Source organism: Lactuca virosa, chromosome 3 (genome assembly GCF_052849685.1).
Source record: "Lactuca virosa cultivar CGN04683 chromosome 3, Lactuca_virosa_CGN04683_v6, whole genome shotgun sequence".
NCBI lineage: Eukaryota > Viridiplantae > Streptophyta > Magnoliopsida > Asterales > Asteraceae > Lactuca > Lactuca virosa.
The window spans coordinates 335,999,455-336,008,122 of NC_136428.1; positions in this window are offsets into that span (position 1 = coordinate 335,999,455).

Genomic DNA, 8,668 nt, shown 5'->3' on the forward strand with positions numbered 1-8,668 from the left:
TGATACACTTATCAGTGATGAGACGCTGATAGGTCTGGATGAACCTAACAGTTACGTGGAAGCCATGGCAGGCCCTGAGTCAGCCAAGTGGAAAGAGGCAATGGACAGCGAGATACAGTCCATGTATGAAAATCAAGTTTGGAACTTGGTTGAGAATGTACCAGGTCGTAAGACTGTAGGGTGCAAATGGATCTTCAAGAAGAAGACCGACATGGATGGTAATGTACACACTTATAAGGCACGACTGGTTGCAAAGAGTTTCTCACAAACTCCGGGAGTTGATTATGATGAGACCTTTTCTCCATTGGCCAAGATTAAGTCTATTAGGGTTCTGTTAGCCATAGCCGCATTTCATGACTATGAAATATGGCAAATGGATGTCAAAACCGCTTTCCTTAATGGAAAGTTGGCTGAGGATGTTTACATGAGTCAGCCAGAGGGTTTTGTCAACACAGAGTACCCTAATAGAGTGTGTAAGCTTGAGAAATCCATTTATGGGTTAAAGCAAACACCTCGCAGATGAAATCTTTGCTTTGATGAGAAAGTCAAGGAATTTGGCTTTTCTAGGAGTGAAGATGAATCTTGTGTATATGTCAAGGCTAGTGGGAGTATAGTTAGCTTTTTGGTATTGTATGTGGATGACATACTACTCATAGGAAATGATATCCCAACTCTGCAGGAAGTTAAGTCCTGGCTTGGGAAGTGTTTCTCTATGAAGGACCTAGGAGAAGCTGCCTATATTCTAGGGATAAGGATCTTGAGAGACCGGAGTAAAAGACTAATTGGACTTAGTCAGAGTACTTACTTGGATAAGGTGTTGAAGAGATTCGGCATGCAGGACTCCAAGAAAGGAGAGTTACCCATCCAGAGTAACGCCAGATTGAGTAAGACACAAAGCCCTAGTACTGAGGCTGAGATAGCAGAAATGAGTCGAATACCTTATGCTTCGGCTGTAGGATCGATCATGTATGCTATGACGTGTACTCGACCTGATGTAGCCTTTTCTTTGAGCATGGTTAGCAGGTATCAGGGGAACCCTGGCAAGGCACACTGGACTGCGATAAAGAATATCCTTAAGTACCTACGGAGGACTAAGGACTGGGTCCTTACCCTCGGTGGGAGTGAAGACTTGAGAGTTGTAGAGTATAGTGATGCTAGCTTTCAGACTGATAGGGATAATTTCCGCTCTCAGTCAGGCTGGGTCTTTACCTTAAATGGAGGAGCAATTTCTTGGAAGAGTTCCAAGCAAGAGACAGTGGCTGATTCAACTTGCGAATCAGAGTATATAGCAGCTAGCGAGGCAACAAAGGAGGCGATATGGCTGAAGAACTTCATTGGAGACCTTGGAGTTGTACCAGCTATTAAAGAGCCAATGGGAATTTTCTGTGATAGTGAAAGTGCAGTTGCCTTAGCCAAGGAACCAAGGGATCACGGGAGATCCAGACACATCGACAGAAAATACCATTTCATCAGACATCGAATAGAAGAAGGACTCCTCGTGGCAAAGAGGCTATCATCGGATGAGAATCCAGCAGATCCCCTCACGAAGGGACTGACTCGGGTTAAGCATCTCCAGCATGCTCGGAGCATAGGGCTGAAGGATAATATTAGATTTAGTAGTTAGATAACCTTGAAATTTGTAAAGTGTAATTGACATTAGATGATGAATAAAATGTGTTTTATTTATGAGTAAAGTGTTGCTATCTCTTGTCGATCGTTTACTATATTTATTTTGCATGTTTTGACTTCCAGAATAATTATGTTTGGTATATCATATTATTCGAACCTCCACAGTCGGTCATATGTCGGAAGTAGGTATGAATCAAGACTGTCATGATTGGTTGCAGAGGTCTAAGTTGTTGGACATGGCTACAACACTCATGAGTGCTCATAAGTTCTGAGCATTGGACTCAACCCACGCTCACTGGAATCACTTCATGGAATTTATCTCGAGTGATCATGAGACGGTAATATCATATAAGTCTTCAAACCTAGAGATATGATTTGTTACTTATGAGTTGGTTATGCATTGATTGTACGTTAACGCATTGGTAACTCGATGTCATAAAACGTGCTTTTGTGTATAATTCAATGAGTGGTAGAACAAACATATGAGTTGAAGTTTATATGTTCCTTCTTGGATTAGAAGCTGATATCTGGGCCCCTCGATGATTTTGTTTTGACCTATGTACCGGGCCCGGTCAGAACTAAGTTGATGTGTTCAATTGAGTTCTATGTCAAACAAATTGAAAATCGGGAAACAAACTGCTGGACACAAAGTAAGACACTGTTCCATGTATTTGTCCGGCTGATATCTAGAACATAGGATTATATGATCACTTATCTTAAATGGCGTATCATCATCTTCTCAGTTCCGAGAGACCTTGAAAGAGCTACGATTGCCGATCGGTTCCTGAAGTATTGCAGTTATAGTTATTAGACTTATCCAAGTGGGAGACTGTTGGATAAGGTGTCTAAGTCCATAACTATTTCTGGTATGTACTTGACCCGACCCGGCATGGTCCATTTGGGTTGCATGGCACCATGCAATTGGATAAACTAAAATGAGAGAAATAACACTTATGGTTTATTAATATATTATAAGTTCTAATATATTAATAATATTATTTAATTAGTTTGATCAAGAATTAATTTAGAATTAATTAAGTGATCAAAAGATAACTAATTAAATATATGGGTAGATTATGTAAATCTTCCATATATTATATAGTGGGCTAAGAGGCTCCATGGATTATCAAGTTGGTTTCCACCCATAGGATGCTCCATGGGAGTTACAAACCCATGGCTCATGGAAATGAAGAGTCATGACACATTAGGGTTTACATGGTGTAACCCTAGATGTGTCAACACTATATAAGAAACCCATTCTCCACCAAAATAGGCTACATATAAGAAACAAGAGGGCTAGAGCCGATTTTGCAAGTGTAAGATTCTCTCAAAGTTTACTCCTTTGCATTTGGTGTTGTGTGAAGCATTTGAGGCATCACACTTGGGGTGCTAGGCTCACAAGGTTTCGAGGATCATAATCAACAACAAGGTAAGTTATTCTATCTTTCATTCAAGTTAAAAATGTTCCCCATGTATGCTAGATAGGAATATAACCTTGGAATTCAACTTTGCATGATTATTAGACAAACATAGATCCAAGGTTATTAGGGTTGCATGTACACTTAGGAAGTGTTAGAATGCTCAAAACCCATCACAAGGAACATGAAGTAGAGCAATAGTTATTGATTCTGAGTCTATAATATCTTTAATTATGTATAACCTTGGCGTATGCACTCATTCATTATAGACCTACTAATAGGGGTCTTTAGTTTTCACGTAAGTTGGTTATAGTATTACAAAATACTCCTATAGTATTTTAATGTTTGTCTTATGTTTTCGATGTTTGTTTGTAGATAGAGTTGGTAAATTTTTAAACTTGTTGCAACGCCACAACCATTCCCGGGCATATGCTAATCACTTGTGGGTCAGACATAGTTGATCAGGCTATATCATTCCCAGACCTGACCATACATCCCCAAGCCTACTTGTGCCATTCAACAATCACAACTTTTGTTTTGTTCTAGAATGATGCTGACCTTAGTATGTATGCATGCATGTATACTTTTTAACAAGAAACTATTTATTTCTAAAAGTATAGTTATTTGAAAATGTTACATCAGAGACCTTAGTCCCAATGCATTTATAGTTTGTATATCTTATGTGGTTCGATATACTTAGTTCACTATAAACAATGCTCTGATACCAATCTGTCACACCCCCAAACCAAGGATGGCGGAAACGTCCGGGGGTGGAGGACTTCATGTATAGTATCACAACAACGAGTATAATAGTGCTCAAAGTAAATACAACCATCATAAATATAATTGAAAAAGGTTACACCATAGTATATGTTTATATGTTTCAAAATCAATTACATTATGATGACAAAATGAACTGTTGACGATTTAACGTCCCATCCTCAAAATGCTGATGTTTTCCTGTTTCACTGATTTCCTGAGAATACAAGTAGTTTTGAAAAGTGTCAACAATTAAGTTGGTGAATTCATAAGAGTTTTATTTGAGGAAGAAACCGTTTTCCTTGTAAAAGCGGTAGAGTATGATCTCTAGAAAATCCAATATTTTCTTAGTTAAGTGTGGAATGAATTCTCCTATGTTATGCGATAATGAACCCTAGAAAGACCCATAGATTCCTCCTATAATCGCCCAGCGTATATAAGTTATATAAAATTTAAGTTAAATAAACTGTCGAATATAATGGGTCTGCCCTAGGTCCACAACCAAATAAGGAACAGGAGATAAGGCGGGCTCACCAATTCTAAGTCGATTGTGATTAGATTCTTATATAACTCTAACATATACACTTAGCGATTATAGCTGAAGTCTAACAATTCTAGATAAAATGTAGTTTTAATAGAAATATGTTTCCAAGAAATTCCAATATTTTCTTTATAAAAGATGTGTAGCCCTAAATCCCAGGACCGAAAATAAACATGTATTTTGCCATACTTAAAGTAAATCATGCAAGTTTAAATCGACATAAACTCGTTTAGTTTAGAAGTAAAACCCCTTTTTAAAGTAGAAGTTTCCATGTAAACTTGAAAGATTGTTAACTACCTATGTGAGTCGCTATAACCATACTATGACGAAAAATAACCTGCACAACGTTTTTCAGACATTAAGATATTATGACTCTTGTCACCCGTAGACCTGCAGGTCCCACTGTAGCTAGCAGCAAGGTGTGGGATGTCAATTCCAATATAGATCTATACACAATTATCACGCTCTCCCTACAAGAGACTCTGGTTATAACTTACAGGAATTTGGGATCCCGTACTCGAACGTACGGGGAGAGAATTGCCTCACAACCTAAGTTAACTAGTTTACACATAGTTTGATATTAAAACCCCTTCCGTGGAGGAAGTGAAATCACTTTTTTATGAAAATACATTAGTGCTATGAATCCATAAACTATTAATATTATAGTTTATCAAGTACTATGTGAAAAACCCTTTAGTTTTGAGAGTAAAACCTTTTTCATGTAGTAAAAATCCATAAATCATGCTTAATGTGGTTTATTATATGTCTTCGAAATGAATGAAGAATCCTTTTTATGAATGACTAAATTTCAGTTTATGATGATAAACTAACAAGAAAAATACATTCAATATGTAGAACTTAATGTTATACACTTTGCTCAACATATTACAAAGTGTTATGAAAGTTATAACCTGTTGACTAGTTTTTAACCTTTCAACATTGTTTTAGAAAAATCATAGAAAAATCATATGCAGTCGAAAACTGATTCCGTAAATTCTGAGAGTTCATAAAATATGCCTAGTTTGTTCATAATTTTTACTATGATTTTTAGAAGTCTTTAACTTGTGTTAACATATTCATATTCACAGACTGGTCTGAATTCGTTTCTGAAATGATAGGCAGTTTTGTAAAAATCACCATAAATCGTAGAAAAATCATATGGATATGTGCAAGTAGTCATTTTAAAGGTATGAACCTGAACTATTTGCATGTTATACAGTTTTGAAAGATATTAAGTTTAAGATAGTCAAAACAGTCCGTGAATAAGACTCAACTTTTATGATGAAAGCTGTTGTTTGAGTTTAGTTAAGTTTTTGGTATTTTAACTTGTATTCCCCCCTGAAAACTGAAAGAAAACATGAAAATATAGGGGTATGAACTCACCTTCAGTGATTTCTTGAAGAGTGGAAAGGTTGAAGATGATAAGTTTCAAGTCTAGATCACTTGATGAACACACGAAGTTTTGGATGATCCTAAGAACGATTTTTGGTGTTAAGATATGAGTCGACGATCCAAGAGTGTTATGAAAACATGTAATAGCATTTGAGTTAGAAGGAAATACTTACCAATAAGTGAATAAATGACTCAAGAACACATCAAAAGTATGGCTGAAAGTTGAGAGAAAAGAGGCCCTTAAGAAGTGTATAATGTTTTATGGTGAACCAAATGATCAAGGAAAATCCCAGGCATTTCCTTATATGGAGGGTTGCTGGAGCAAGTGGATAAGGTGAAGGGATATTTGCCTTGGTTTGTGTGATGTGGATAAGGTAGGACCAATGAGAAAGTGACACATAGGAGGCAAGTGGGCACACTTGACCCACTTGTGGTGTAGAATACTCTTCTTGTTGTAAAATAATGATTTATAATTAATAAATCCTTGAAAAATAATTAAAATAATAGTTCTGAGGGTTAAAAATGATAAAAATATGAATTTGGTGAAAGAATCCCGTCAAAAACGGGTTTAGGAGGCGAAAGTAATCGAAAACCGGACAATAGGAACCGAACCTGCGAGGTTCGGCTCTTAGTAGCTAGGAACCGAGAGGGAACCGAGAGTAGGAGGGAAGGTCCGAAGATCCGAAGGGGAGGCCGAAGGTCCGAAATTCCGAAGGGGGATGCGAGGGTCTCGCAGGGGGAGCCGAGGCTCGGTCCTCGCTGCTGATCTTCGGTCCGCTGAGGTTTCGGTCCGAGAAGCTTCTGACACTTTCGGTTCTGACAGGAGGGTTTCGGCTCCTAAGGGGAGTTTCGGCTCCTAAGGGGAGTTTCGGCTCCTAAGAGGAGTTTCTATTCCTAAGAGGACTTTCGGTTCCTAAGAGGAGTTTCGGTTCCTAAGAGGACTTTCTGTTCCTAAGAGGACTTTCGGTTCCTAAGAGGAGTTTCGGTTCTATAAGGCTGTTTTTCGAGAAATCTTACCGTTTTGCGTGATTTTTGACCAAGTTAAGGGTCGGGATGACCCGGATGACCAGAAAAAATTTGAGAGAGATTTTGGGAAGGATTTCACATACTTGGAGAGATTTGGGAGAGATTTCACATATTTGGAGAGATTTGGGAGAGATTTCACATACTTGGAGAGATTTGGGAGAGATTTCACATACTTGGAGAGATTTGGGAGAGATTTCACATACTTGGAGAGATTTCACATTCTTGGAGAGATTTGGGAGAGATTTCACATATTTGGAGAGTTTTGGTAGAGATTTCACATACTTGGAGAGATTTGGGAGAGATTTCACATACTTGGGGAGTTTTGGGAGAGATTTAACCTTAGCCATTATTATCGCATAATCTCGCAAATGCAATGTTCATGAACCCCGTTATGCTTCGTTAATGATCGTTTTAAGTCCCCGAACGGGTCGTTAGTCGTGTTTTGATGCGTTTAACTCTCTCTTTAGGGTTTTTACATTGTTAACACATAGAGTCTTCGAGACACTTGAATTTTTGATACACAAATGCACATTTTTATCCATAGAATAACTTTTTAACATACAAGTACTAGTTAAGTTTGACCGGTTTGAGTTGTTGACTTTGACTTTGACTTTGACTTGGCCGAAATTGACGGTTGTCACATCATCCCCCCGTTAGAAAGAATTTCGTCCCGAAATTAGTGTTTCGACTGGGACTTCAAGAATTTGGAGGAAAGATGGGGGAACTTTTCATAGTATAGGAAATTGATTATGGTGAGGAACAACCCGCCTGATGTCACATGACGACCATGGAATTTCTTATTGTAACTTGAGCTGATTTAATTTAAAAGGAGTTATTGTTTTGGGATGATAGTGTATTCAATGTGTGCCTTTATGCTCCCTGTTTTATCCTTGGTATTTCCAGTATGAATATTTTATATTGTAGTTAGCAAGTTCCAGCATTACGAATGTTTCAAAAAATTGTGACGAAATTTGCATTATAAGTCCTACCAGATCTGTTATAATCGCTTGGTGTAAACTAGTCGTATATCATTAAGATTTGCAAGGGCATTCGGATGGGTGACCCCGCCTTAAGCCCACAACCAAACAAGGAACAGGAAATGAGGCGGAATCACACATTCTAAGTCCATGGAATCTTAATGATACATGACCATAATGTTTACACTAGCCATCATAGATTCACCAGTAAAAACCCTGTGTTTTTATATAGAAGATAAGACTTACTTGGGTTTTGTCGTGTTCTCGAGATTTATGGTTGGTAAGTTTTAATCGATGATGGAAAATTTAAACGTCGATGTTAGAAATACGTACTGATATTCATGGGCGGTTCTGGGGTGGTCTCTCCTGCAGTGATCGCGAGCACCCTTCCACCATCACCGACATTTCGTGCTCTTGGGCAGTCCCTTTTAAAGTGTCCCGTTTCGCAGCACTTGTAACAGGCTGGGCTAACTCCAGTGCCAGGGACCTGGTTGATGGGTCGTGCTGGTGCCTTACAGAAATGGGCAGTGTGCCCCTTTCTGTTGTAATTTTTGCAATGTATCTCTCCGCAAGCCCCAGTGTGATGGAAGTTACATTCGTTGCATTTCGGAAGGGTTCCAACGTATTGATTTATGGGTGTTGGCGTGGCGTGGGTTGTGGCAGCATGAACAGCAACGATCTGTTGCTTCTTAGTGAAGTCGTGGGCTGGTTGGTCCTTCTTGTTGTCCCAGAACTTCCTTTTGTTGTTTCCTCCTCTTGCTTGATCAGGGGTGGTTGTCGTAGTGTCGTGGCTGGCATGATGGTCGATGAGTTGCTGGGCCAGTTCTTTGGCACTGTCAAAGGTAGTTGTCCTTGAGGCCAATACGTTCCCTTGAAGTTGGGAAGATAGTCCCCATATGTATCTTTCCACCTTCTTGCTTTCCGAC